This window comes from Megalops cyprinoides, chromosome 6, assembly GCF_013368585.1.
Source record: "Megalops cyprinoides isolate fMegCyp1 chromosome 6, fMegCyp1.pri, whole genome shotgun sequence".
NCBI classification, from domain to species: Eukaryota; Metazoa; Chordata; class Actinopteri; order Elopiformes; family Megalopidae; genus Megalops; species Megalops cyprinoides.
In genome coordinates, this window is record NC_050588.1 from 1,596,974 (window position 1) to 1,611,425 (window position 14,452).

A 14,452-nucleotide genomic window follows, 5' to 3' on the forward strand; every position below is an offset into this window, starting at 1 on the left:
TTCATCGGCAGAGAGTAGGACTGAAAGATGCTTTTATGCTCGTGGAGATGGCCCCACAAACCAGCCCGCCAGCTCTGGGAGACGTGAGCTGTGAGCTCCCCACCAAACGCACCCAGGCTCCATTGTATGGTGCTGACAAATTAAAAGGGATTTACTGGTCCCTGAAGAGTGTGCTTCACCTGCTCCAGAGTGCAGTGTCCACCAGCCCTCCTACATTTGTGATCTGGCCAATGGCAAGGCTTACTTAGACCTCGAGACACAAGTCCCCCACTAAGTGAAACACTCAGCCATGGAAACGTAGAAAGATTCAGTCACATGCAACAGGCACATGCAACAGATGGGAGGCATTGAATAAATACAGTACAGGCACATACAGACATAGCTACAGACACTTATTTTAACAACAAATAAAAACACTCTACTCTCCCTAAAGTTAATTGTTTGAATGAAATCAAACATCCTGTTCATTTTGTCCTACTGCTGCTTTCTGCAAGATGTGACATCCGAAACAACTGGCCGTTTCACACCTGCCCCCTTGGGAATGCAGACTGAGCAGAAATAAGTGCCTTGAAAAACTGTGGCAAAGACAGGAGTGGATCTCAATGAGGTTGCAAATTGCAACCGTCACCCCTGCGGGTTCAGGCCTCTACATAGGATGATGGCAAGCTCTTGAACACATGACCGTAGCAAATGTCTGTTGCCTGCAATCAGCCATGTGCTGGCTGACTAATTGGATCTTGTAAAAAAGAGAGTTGAAGATCTGCTGTTTATGGCCTGATCAATGGTCTATTCGGAAACGCTCTTGTGATTCCTGAGTGTATGATGACAGCATAATGTCCACATAGGAGTGGAAAAGGTAAGAGGTACCACATTAAAGTGTTTCATGTTTGACATGAAGCACAGATGTGAAAGAGGAGAGATGCAGTGGAGTGAGATCTTTTAGAGATCTTTGTCTCCAGTGGGTGCCAGAGAGGCTAAGACAGCTGGAGCTTGACTTAGTGTACAATGCAAGTGCTGTTCTCTCTCTCTCTCACACATACACACACACACACACACACATCTGCCTCCACCTCCTTTATCTCAGCATCCACGAGTATGCCAGGCCCTCTATTACAAGAGATCACATAAAGTGATATCCTCTTTACACAAACACACACACACACACACACACACACACACATCTACGCACTCTCACACAAGCACAGGCATGTATGCGCATGACAGCCATTTGTGACCTCCTTCCCAAACTGAAATAAGACTGTGACTTTTTTATTTACTCGGAAAACACAACAGCAGTTTAGTGGTAATTGACTAGTCATATTGTGTGAGTTTTAATACTATATAGATAGCATTAATGTTTCATTTTTAATTGTGACCCCAAGATTGGGTTGCATTACCTACATAATCTATGGGAATGTATGACTGAATTCCCAGCACAGAATGCAAAAAGCAGCCTCGCTACCACAAACAGATCCAGCTCCTGGGTGACTCAGCTAACAAGGCACTTGTCTTGAGTGTAGGCTAAGCCCTGCAGCCCAGGGCTGAAACTAGGTGTGTCTGTCAACAATAGCCTCAGGAGTGAAACATATTGGTTTGGTTCTGCCAGAGACGGGGGTGGGTAGGTCGGCCAGGCCTTCTCATCTCATTGTTCTCAGGGCACCTAATGTTTCTTCAGGGCCTTGCGAGGTTCCTGGATAATGTCAGCGGAGTAGAACCTATCCTCCAAACGGCACCCACTTTGCTGTGTTGCACTTTGTGGTCTGTACACAAAAAGTAGCCATTGGAAGATTACATTTGTCTTGGTTCAAGACCCCTGCAGAGGTTGTCGCGGTACAAGGGGCCTAATTTGGCAATTCCAACCAGGCTGCATAAAGGGGAAAAACCACTAAAAAAATCCAGATCCAAGAGCATTATACCAGTTTTAGCATCTGGGGTGGAAGATCAGGGTCAATCGAAAACAGTCACTAAGGCTCGGTCACTTCAAGTTTTTTTCCACATACTGATTACAGTTATGACTCAGATCAGGTACATTGATCCTGGAACTGCCAAGGGGGCAGAAAGAACCTGCAGTAACAGTAGTTGAAGTTCTTGATGGTGAATTCAGACTCTTATGATACATTCCCATCCCAAGTTCAAAGTCATTGGAGAAGCAGATAAAATTCCTATTCACTCTAGCTCAGACCTCTCATCTAAATGGTGATAATAATGGTAGCAAGGACAATGGTTAACAGCAACCAGCCTTGCAGTGTAGCACCCACCTGGGAGATGTAAATCAGCCATATTGAATAAAAAAAGCTCACCAGGCTTTATCTGAGGCAGAGAAGGATTTATTTAGTTAATTACATACGGAGATAATGGGAAATGATTTCACAACCAGATTGAAAGTCATATTGAGAATTGGCCAGATCATCTGTTCAGTCAATGCCATGAGGTTGTTAATGATCACAATGAGTCAGGACATGGGTTTAACATGTCATTCTAAAGACAGTAACTCCTACAGCAGTGTCCATATTGCAATGTAATACTTGTTTCCTGCTTGGTTTTGTACAACTCCCCCCTATTGGCCCATCAGGGCAACATCCACCACCAAATTGATTGTCCCTATGATGTCTCCCATTTAAGGTGCTAACCAGGGCAAGCCCCATACACCTTTAGCCATCAGGTAGGTGAAAATTACAGGGTGACCATGCAACAAACTCACAGCAAAGCACAGCCAGAGGCTCCATTCTACACCGCAGCTATGCTTTGAGAGAACAGCTGTCAGTTCACTGAATTCACATGGAAAGGAATCAAATTTATTAATGACATCATATAGGCAGGGAAGTAGGGGACTGTTGTGCTTGGCTAATGGACCTGTGAGCAGGCCCAACACCTCAGATGTCCAGTGGAGGAACACCATCTTCCTAGCGGGGTGTATGTGTGGAGTCCAGCAGCCATTGGTATTAGATATTCTTAGTATCACAAATGACTTCATAAGAAGGTGGTATATATACAAAGCATTCACCATCATAGCCTCCAAGCATTTCCACACACACACACACCCTGCCCATCTCTTCCAAATTCTTCTCCAACAAACAGATCCGCTGTATGGTAACCTGCATTTTGCAAAGAGGAAGGGTAAACAACAGTCCAAGTGTTAACACAAATTATTTCAAACTAGAATTAGAATAAGATGTTTTTAATAAGGGGCAAGAATGTGTAGTAATTATGCCCTCCCTTCCATGCTGAAATCCAATTAAAAGCAGCAGCCTCACTAGTGGTGTTGTGTGTGTTTTGCCTTCTGACAGGTGAGTTGTAATTAATCCCGCGTGCTTTGTCCACAGGATCATTTGGGAGTACTTTTCCCTTAGGTAACAAATCGGGAAATGACCTGGAGTAGCACCTTGACAACTTCATCATTGCTGAACCGCACTACGTAAGCATCCTCATTGGAAACCCACTTTGTATTATTGTAAGGATAGCCAATTTCTGACGACGGATACAGGTGGTCTACAAACAAGCAGAGAATTTAGGCAAACACCATAAGCTACATTTGATTTGCAGCGTTTTCATAAAAAAGTGTTACATTTTGCTCCCTAAAACAGAGGCCTGTCATCTTGGTCCCGAAAACCCCTTTTTCGACAAAACCCCTTGATTGTTTAGCTATATCGACACAATCAGACATGGTATGAATTCAAGGGACTGCGCTTTTAGAGTCGTCTTCCCCCCCCCCCCCCCCACCACCACCAATTGCCGTTCTTTGGCAATATTGTCTGCTATCTACCCCTGTGCCACACCATCCCGCCGGGGTTCTTTAATTAAAACCAAGCCTACGCTATTCAGTCAGTATCCAGGGGAGAGAAGTTCAGCGACCGTCTGTAAAGTAGCGCAACCCCTGAAAGGGAATGGCTGAAATGGGGAGCAGTTGAACACATTCCCTGGAGGCCAGCCTTTAATTTAAATCATGTGATGAGCAGACACCACTTGCTTTCTTTGTGGCCCTTTTCAAAAGGAACGAAGAAAGGGGAAGCCGAAAGTACGGGTCTGGTCTGCCCTGGCTGACTGCATTTCACCGTGCTCCGAGACACTGCTGTGTGGACTCCAATTCTTGAATAATAGAAGAGCAGCGTAGTGAAATGAGCACAGAGCTGCATTCAAATGGCGTATTCAATGGGGAGCCGGTGCGGTCAAGGCACTGGACGCACAGTCTGTATTCTGCACATATTACGCATCAGTACACAACCAAGTAACTCTGTCTCCAAGACAGCTAGCTCGCTTTTGAGAGAGATGTCAAACGCACCTTTCTCACATGTAATCTATTTTTTCAGACATCAAGGTTGTGTTTTTTAGTAGAATGGTTCTGTAAAGGCCTGAAATAACACATTCTAATTTCAGGCCAGTGTCTGTTTTGGCATGGGTAATTTAAAAGAAAAAGCTCAAGTTTAAAACCACATTGTAATATCTCATCAATTATGAAACTGACAACTTCATACCTATGGTGACAAGCGAAAACATCTTCCCGAAACAAACACACATGTGGTTCCTTCTGTTCTACTGAAAACAGTCCTGAAAATAAGCAAAAAACAGAAACAAAAACAAAAAACGCCCCAGTTATCTAGGACATGAGCAAACACAATTGCAGTTGCTTTCGTTACATAATTGTCGGATAAAACGAACTCACAGATTCTGCACTTACTTTACAGGTGCTGTGACTCCACAAATCCCGCTGGTAGTCGCCCCAAGAGTGATGCTTCTCAGCGGGCTAATGGGATATCGAGAGGGGGGTTTGTTCGGCCAGATCGATGAGTTTACGAAACAGAAACACTTGCTTAATTTAAACAACCTACTGGATTCTACAAAGATTAATACTTGACGTGCGTGCCTCCCGCGGTTCATTTCAGGCTTCATTTGGGGAGGGACAAACTCGCTGAGCCAGAGTATTTTTTTTTTTTTGGTCTTAAAGCCGTAGACTCAGCACCAAAGTTCGCCACCCCGCTCCAGTTTTGGAAAGTTGTCTTACGTTAGTTAGCCTATAATCTCAACCATGTCTTTCCACTTGTTCCGCATTTTGTTAATGCCCTCATAAACCGTCTATTCAGTGGCAGATTATCGCAGGTTCTTGAGAAAATATTACACTGACAGACAGGTGAACAAATAACCCAAGAGATTGCTATTGTTTTGAGGAATTCCGCTTATTTTAAGACTGGCTCAAGCATATCCGTGGACTTCCTCAGACTCCCGCTCTTGATGGGGCGATACACCTTAGCTATTCAATCACATTGATATTGCGTTTTAAAACTTCTACCATGGTGTCAACCCTGTCGTTTGAGTTATTTGAGGTTTATTTCCTTAAAAAAAGAGGAATAGGAATAGCCTATACTGTAGTCTACAGCTTATTACAACAATTTTATTTAAATACTAAAATGACACTGTCATTTTAACTACGATTTTATACATAATATTTGCTATGAACAAATTATTTAATCATTTTAGCTCCCCATTGCTCTAGTTCCCTTAGAATTATTGATATGTATTTCGTGGATATTCGTCTAAAAATATTCAGTTAATGGCATCACGACTCCCCCTAGTGGTAAAAGCTTGGGTGAGGATTTCTGCTACAAAATCCCAAAAATCCCAAGAATGGAGTTGACCAGGACCCATGAGGGCACAGACGTATGACTAGTTGTACACTCAATGGGTAATTATGCGGAGTTCATCTGTGTAAAACAATAAATGGATGGAGTTATGGGTTAGGGAGAAAGAAATGGAACATGGATGCCCAAACAACGGCAAATAACATTTCTTTGATAGAGTGCTACAATATCCACCTGGTAGCCTACATCACATACGAACATTTGTACCGCACGGAACATGCATAACATATACGTTTTAAAAATTATGGAAGCATCTGATGTGTAATGATTAACGTACAGATCATCACCTTTTTGCACATTTTGTCTGTTTTGCAAGGAAGAAAAAATCTGATACATTGTATGTATACTCCGTGGCAATGGCTTTGTAACGTGTTTAAATGCGTTTGTCGATGACATAAAATTGTTTTGTCGAAGAGTCTCAGTTGCATGATCAAGGTTTACAATTACATCCTTCGAGGCTTGTTACCACATTCAGTGCATTCGTCATGTTGTGTCCACATGGTTCACTTGGTTTTTATTTAGAACACTGTACACTAAGCCGTATACATGACATTCGCGTGTTCCTTTTTATTTGCTTTATTTAGTTAACGTGGTCCTGCTGCGTGACTTTTTTCTTAACGCTGTGCGTGTTCTGTGCTAGTGAGGTGTGAAATTATTCTTAAATCAGTATTACGTCACCCCTTCAAAGAAAAAGCTATATACATATATATATATATATATATATATATATATATAGCCCTGATGATTCTGGAGTACAAATTATTGCCGCAGGTTGCAAAAGACTGAACCAGGCGCGTGATAGTATGAACGGACAAACACTGCTGCCAATATTCTTGTGTATGTGTTTAGTTTGTGGTTAATTAAAGTGACTGAGGTACCTTAATTACATTGCATTACATTACATTGCATGCATTTGGCAGACGCTCTTATCCAGAGCGACTACAGAACACGAGCGCATCCATTCAAGTTACATGAGCAACAGTGTCAGGTCAGGCTAAAAACGCTCCTAGACCAGTGAGTGTAAGTGTTAATATGACAATTGTTCAGCAAGTGGCTTTAAAAATTAGACAGTATCGACGGCTTGGAGCTGCAGAATTGAGAATTGAAATACATGCTAGAAAATAAGTGGAACAAAACTCGGGCCCTAAGCTTAAGCCACAGCCACGATTCTCCATGTTTGTAAATACCCACATCCTACTTTTATATCTTCATGAACCCAGACGGAAAGCATGATGTGGTATAGTAATTGCAATAAGTATCTCACACGTATTAATAATAAACAGGGACAAAACGCTTGTTTATCAACATTTATTTTGGCTCAGGATTAAGTTGTCAAAAAGTACTCAAACTGAAAGTAGAAAAATACACTCATACTGAAAAATATTTTTAAGAGGACGTTAAAGGAATACTCTCAAATCAAGGTGTAACACTTCAAATATCTAATAATTGATAAATGAGTAATAACCAAAACAGATGCAAATGCATCAATACATACGTTTCAAAGCATTCATATCACAGTCAGAAATTCACTGTTGGAATACTATGACTAGTTTACCAGCATTGTATACTGTAAGCATGTATTCTTTTCAGAAACACATTACAGTAGTTACACTATAAACCTGGCAGTGAAGTATGGCGTATTAAAAAAGTAATACCTGCCGACTTAATAACAATTCAATCATTGGCCAGTAGGTGATGCTACATTCACGCAAACAGCCGTTGCTGAAACGTCACTGTGCTTATATCAATGCTCTGTGAAACACATTCATGGTCCTGAATGACTTTTTTAACATTTGTCATCTGTAAAAATAACCCTTATGTTATGTGACATTTCACATTACTATATGCATCCAAATTCCTTTTTAGTGCCCTTTTGACTATTATTGTACTTAATATAAGACCTTTACACCTTTAATGGTGAGATGAACCGCTTAGCAGTCACACTGAGACCCCCCCTTAACGACTTACTGTATGGGACAACTCATAAAATAATTATGAACCTAATAGTTGTTCTATATCTCACTGCTTTTAGTTAGCAATCTAATCATTGAATGCTGACTTGAAAGCCTGACTCCACAAACTAAAGGGAATCACAAACACATCGGACATAAGAAAACACAAAGCACCCACTTCCAAAAGGGGGGCCGAACATGGCGAACAGGGAACCAATGAACACATGATTCAGGTGACGCTGCAATTAGGGTTTACCTTTCACAAATGAAGCACAACTTTGTAATGACCTTCCGACAAAAAATGTGTGTATATATATATATATATATAAATAATATATAAATAATATAATAACTGATTATTATTAGTATTATTACATATTATCTGGTGAAAATGGGTGTATTGTTTATAGAAAATTTTAAATTGAACACAGACAGTTATAGCTGTTTTCACATGGGCGAAATAGAAGTAGCAGTCAACAAGTTTTGTTGAAGGTTCTGGTCAGCACAGGGTTTGCTCTGTGAAATGTGTGTCTAGGAAGTGATGCTTGCTTTGTCCCTGCTTGAATTCCCTGACAGTGGTGGTGATGGTGCGATATGCTGCAGTCGTCTTCCCAGTCAGGTCTTTGGGAGCCAGAGTTGGTGCCCCGCTGCCGTTCAGTGACTCGGCCACCCCTGCATTGTCCAGACATGCCCCTCCCACACATACGCTTCATGCTCATGCTTGTTCGGTTGCTGTTAAGGTGATCAAAATCCCGGCCTCTATCGTTTTTCCCACGGCATGGAGAGGTCACACCAGCTGCGGGGTCTTCAAAAACCCATCTGTGAAAGAATCACCAACATATGCACCTTTTCAATACTTTGACTGAAGGAGTACACATCATCCGGTGGAAAAAAAAGTGGTTGCCACTGCTGATATGTAATGCTGACAACCTCACATACATCTCCTCACATCAAGTTTCACATCACAGCATGTGTGTGTGTTTTGGGCTCTATTTCAGTTACCCACCTGTATTCCTTGTTTTGCAGAGCCAGCAACCCATTAACACAGATATGGTAATCAATATGATCATCACAATGACAGCAACAATGAGGGAAGCACTGGGGGGGAGGGTAAGAGAGAGAGAGGGAAAGAAAGATGGGATCAGTCTACAGGCCTGTGCTACATTGCTGGGCATATGAACTCTGAAGCAGTTCACCAAAATGCACTGGATTTGTCATGCTTAACAAAGGACAGGATTACTTAGTCTTAAACACACCAGAGAGTAGCCTGTTCTTTGGGCCTTTGATAAATATATCTACCAGAAGAGCCTACAGAGCTCCATTTCAACAAACTGAATGGACATACTTTACAAAAAGCAGGATAAAATCTACTCTTAGACTGTCTGCTACTTGAAATGACAGTTTAAGGAAAAAGACTTTCTAAAGGGTTTGGGATGGGTTTGGAATAACTGGATACTACATTACTGAAGAAACATCTGTGTAGAGATTAGGAAAGGAAAGCAAATAACACCTTCTGTTGAAGTATTTAGTTAAACTTTTCACAATCTTACATGAGCCCAGCAGCGGACTGTGTTGTGGGAGTCGTTTTAGTGATGTTTGGCAGTTTTGTCACTAGAACATAAAACAGAGAAGAAAGTTAAAACTCCAGACTAAATCTTCCAAAAGAGCTTGAAATTCCACTGGACCAAGTCACAGCACCCACAAATGGGCTCATGTTTCTCTTTCATCAGTATCTGTGAGGCATGTGGCCTATCACAAAGCCCCATTAGACCTGGCGAGTTGAGCCAAGTTCTCCAATTACAGAACGTGGGAGTGTGCATAGTGATAATGCAAAACAGCAGCACAGACCCTAAACCCAATTCTTCAGACTACATCTTGGCTCTACAAACTTTGACAAACATATTGTGGGGATGAATACATGTAAATGTAAACATGCATGTTTCTAAGAATCAGACAGAAGACTGGCAGGATGACACAGTGATCACCTTAGACAGAGACACAGAAACAGCACCAGCTGAGAAAGTGCCACCACCTGTAGGTGCCGACATAGTGGTTCTGTCCTCACCTGGCTCACAATCACCAGATGGGGCTAGGGTAAATCCATCCTTACACCCGCACACAGTGTCTGAGAAGAGGGTGCAATCCACAAGCTTCTTCTTTCCTGTCCCTGTGATGACATACACAGGCTTTCAATTCAAGCTGATAGCAGCACAACTCAATGCCCATGGAGTTTCATTCTTTGACTCAGGCACAGCCAATCAACTGCAGATAAGATAAGTGTAACACATCTCTGTCACATTAATTAATTTTCTGTAATTACAATATCCTTCCTTGAAGTAACAAGTCAATGTCAGAAATTCCCCCACTACACACCAGAGCATACCCACTGAATAAAAATGAATGCCATTTAGATATATTTACTGACCACAATGAGGCATGATCACAAATTATTCCATATCTCAAAACTTCCAATAACATTTTTTACACTTTTCTCAATCTGCTGCTCTCAGCAATTATGTACAGTTTATAGGCTCAATAAATATACTCACACTTACACAACATTCACAATTCAAGTTTATGAGATGATAGTCAGATGTCCTTAAAACATGCTTGGAGGAGTTTACCTGTGCAGCTGGTACATGGAGCGTAGGCATTTCCAGTTTCCTTGGTGCAGTTTTTGATAATGTAGTAACCTGCAAGGAGAAGAAAACTGAAGATGTCCTTAAACAAAATAGCCTCCGTTTTACCCATTAAAAACAAGACAGAAGTCCTAATGGCTTTAATCAAGGGGTGAGACAGTATAACATATCAACACAATAGAAAGGGGCATTTAATTGCTCACCTGGATTGTGCAGCCGACAACAGTGGCCCTTTTCTGTAAGAAACTCACTCTGTTGACAGTTCTTTGTCACTGTCTCCAGGAGGAGGGACAGCACTGAAATGAACTGCAGGAATAAGAGCAGTTTGGAAGGTAATTCAGAAGATGCAACAGTTTGAAGGGTCATTCTGTACCCTTGGGCAAGGTACTTAACCCACAACTGCCTCAGTAAATATCCAGCTGTATAAATGGATAACATTGTAAAGAACTGTAACCTATGTACATCGCTTTGGATAAAAGCATCTGCCAAATGAATAAATATACATTTGATTTTTTCTTAACGACAGGAAAACATCTCATTAAGTGTAGTCTTGAACACACACTGATCTGATCATTTTCCTCCCCACGGTTCCGTCCTTTTATCAGTACATATCTGCTAAATATCTGCCATTTCATCTGAAGAGCCATGACATTACCAACACAAATAACACTGCATCAACCCGACTGACATGCACGCAAACGTTTGTCACCTCTATCCAAAATTGTCCATACCTCTTAACTTGGCCCACTTTTCATTTCTGGTGTGAGACAGTTCTCCTTTTGCTTTTGTTGTTTTAGCAACCGTACATCTAAGAACATACTTTATAGCTCCACAACGCATCTGGATACTTACATACCCGAGAACGGTTTATCATTTTTTCCCATTCCAACCGTCTTGAACCGTGTCCTGCTGTTTCATGCAGAGCGATTTAACAGACTTGTTTGGCGTTCATAAACGCGATGCCTTGCTAAGCAGTGGCGGCGGGTGAGCTGGAAACAGGGGAAGCCCGAACACTACCTTTAAATCTATCATTACTTTCAATCTGTTCCCCTTTATCCTCCTTGATTAACAATAAAACAAATAATTTACAGAATAATGGACACCAATCGCGTAATTAGAATAAATGATTATGCTCGCGAAACAGCGCAGATTGTCTGTAGGCCTAGGCTGTGTGCTTGCGAAAGCTACAACGTGAGCCGGATGGCATTTATGGATTTAAATTACGTTAAATGCTTATAACACATGACAACTTTTGCGAGGTCTGTGTTCTAAACGTTTTTGCTCATTACACTCAACCTAACCTAAAGTTTATTATCAGTAATTTGAAACGATTTAACTAAATTTAGCTAACACAAAAAAGCTATAATGTGAAAAAATTTAAGAGAAAGCTTTGGGATTGCTTGCCACTTAATTATTCAAATTGCCATCCTTGTTAATTAAACAAATCTCACGCTGTAGTTTTCGCAATAGCACACAAATTTCAGACAATCTGCGGGACCTTAATTTACATTATAGGCGCAGAACCAAATGTAAAACTGTATAAGAAGGTGTTCTGGGTTCAGTTTCTGTTGAATCAGAAGTGCCGTGCGTTTCTCTTGCCACTATATCTTGCTTCAAGTTCGACATTTTTCCCCTTACAAAGGGGAAAGTAGGCTCCTCTGTTATTTGTTTAACTGAAAAATATTTTGTAAACAGCATGTTGATCCTGAAGAAAACAGACTGCCTAGGACAACTTATCTATTTATTTTCTTCTTTTTATATGTAATGTTACTTTTGATAGTTTTTTTTTTATTAGGCTACCTGCCTATTCCAATTTACTAAATAATATTAGCGTGGTTAATTCATTTTTTCGTTGGTTTTTAGTACTGGTTATAGACAGAAGGAAAGCCATCGCGCTTTATCTTTTGCTCCGAATGCTCCGGAGGAGAAACCGGCGACGAATGTGGGTTCACCCAATAAACCAGTCCAGAGAAGGAGGCAACTTGGAGCTTTTCACCATCTTGCAGCTGAACTGCATCTTGATAAGGACAAACACCTGAAGTATTTCAGAATGAGCGCTGAGCAAATGAATCATCTTCTTTCCTTGACTATAGGCCTACAGTACACATGTAGCCTCCACTTCCCCCTTTAATAACATGCAGTAGGCGATCTGAGGCGGGATGCTATCCCCCTTGTTAGCAAAATGACCAAAATGCATCCCCCTTGTTAACCTGCCATATCCCCCTCTCCATCCCCTAGTTAGCAGCAGAGAGAGTGAAGAGTGTGCATCTGCCATCCCCCCTGTTACAAAATTAGCAAATCACCTACTGATAACATGCGATTGCAAAAATGGTTTAAAAATAATATTTATATTTTTTCATGTCTGTGACACATAGCCTAGACATTGAAACTACAGTTAAATGTGTCAGTTATGTAATGTTGCTGGTATGATGTCAATATGACTATCAACAGATCGTTTTCACTGTCTATTTTTGCTGAGAACCGCGCGCGTCACGCGGAAAAAATAGCCGACACGCCGAATCTCTAGATAAGGCGCCGGTGCAGCGAGGCTCGAGCAGCGCCTGAGACGCACATCTTGTAGGCTGTGTTGCTGCTCTAACCTGTTAACATGCGCGCCGAAATGAAAATCAAGACGTTCCGCGACCGTCACGTACACGCGACGCAACTGGTGTGGTCCCGGCCTTAGCGTGAATTAATTCTCCGGGTATCTAAAGAGCGCTTCGGAATTTAACAACACTTATATGGGTTCACGTGAATTATCGTCCATTATTATAGTTTTCAGTCCTCTTTATTAGCGAGTGCTAACTTTAAAGTTTTTGCCACCATAGTTACTGGGTCGCTCTGACGTTTTAAACGGATTGAACAACCATAGAAAATGAAGTAGAGTATTTCCAGCAGCTATAGCCTACGGTGTGACATTTTCTATTAGTAAAGATCATTCCTAGTATTTTTGTAACTGATGATGGAGCTACTTAATGGTCTTAAGGCAGGGTAGCTAACGTTAGTTAAACCAATCGAATAAGATCGAGTGAACAGAATGACAGGGTAGAAGACGTTTGCAACAACAGTATTTCTGAATGGCGAAATAAAACGTTTTAGGCTACTTACTGCCAAACACAGCTTCATCTTGAAACGCAAGAGCTTCGGGGGCGGCCAGCGGGTGTCGACCTTTCCAGCAGTCTCGGTCTCTCTCATGCAGGTGCTCCGACTTTTAAAAAGTCCACTGGAGACTCCTCCCACTTTCTGGTTACTCAGATCTCTCTGATTACTCCACACAACTGGATCTCCGTTTGGTTATGAATAGAATCAAAGGCGAACTAGACCTGGGCTACAGCATAGCTGAGTAAACAAGACAGCATCCGTTCCGTTGAGCTGCATGGTAAATTGACGTGTGAGTGGGCTAACTTGTGAAGGTCCATGAATTTGAAATGATGTAGCTACGTATATATGTATTTCTTTAAATGTATACATTCGTTTGTGTTTATATATATGTGTATATATATATGTGTGTATATATATATATATATATATATATATATATATATATATATATATATATATATATATATATATATGAATTTATGAATGCCGCCCTCAATGTATGCCTGCATCCTGTTCTCCTGGTCCACCGTGAAGACTCTATTATGGGGCCTGTACCCTGGTGGTCTCGCCTGCAGCCTACTGATCTCTGGCCTCCTCCTACAGTATGGCATACGCCGTGTGCCTTTGCTGCACACTGACACTGACGTTGCGAGACTGAGAGAAACGTCAAAAAACGCCCTTTCGTACATTTCAGGGTCAACCAGACCTCTCGCTGTCGTTCTCATCCTGATTCATGGCATATTCTGTTGGTGCAATATGACATAGAAAATGTTTTAATAAATGCTGTAACACACAGAGTGTTAGCAGCGGGGCGAAAGAAACGATCGTTGTTACCGTAGAGGGACGAAAGAAACAACTGTTGCAATCGTCCCGACAATGACTCCTGACAGTTAAACCTGACTTGCTTCTAAACTGAAAAAAACTGACATGGCAAACTTCAGGATGTGTTAAAGCACTAATTAATCTGTCAAATGATCATGAGTATGACACATGAAACAATAAACACAAGTTGTCATTCAAAAAATTTACCGCTTGAGTGAATTTACTTACCTTGACCGAAAACGGTTTCTTGGGTATAACTCCGCGAAAGTGTGACGTATCCGGGCGATTTTTCGCGGGTTTGGTA

The 14,452-nt window shown here is 41.4% G+C and overlaps 1 long non-coding RNA gene across 1 annotated transcript; it reads right to left on the reverse strand.

Moving 5' to 3' along the window:
- Window positions 1-2,822: 2,822 nt before the first annotated feature.
- LOC118779448 lies at window positions 2,823-4,871 on the reverse strand. Its single transcript, XR_005005033.1, has 3 exons — window positions 4,676-4,871; window positions 4,473-4,545; window positions 2,823-3,095 (listed from the first exon to the last, which is right to left on the reverse strand). It is a non-coding gene; the product is annotated as an uncharacterized LOC118779448 (long non-coding RNA).
- Window positions 4,872-14,452: the final 9,581 nt, after the last annotated feature.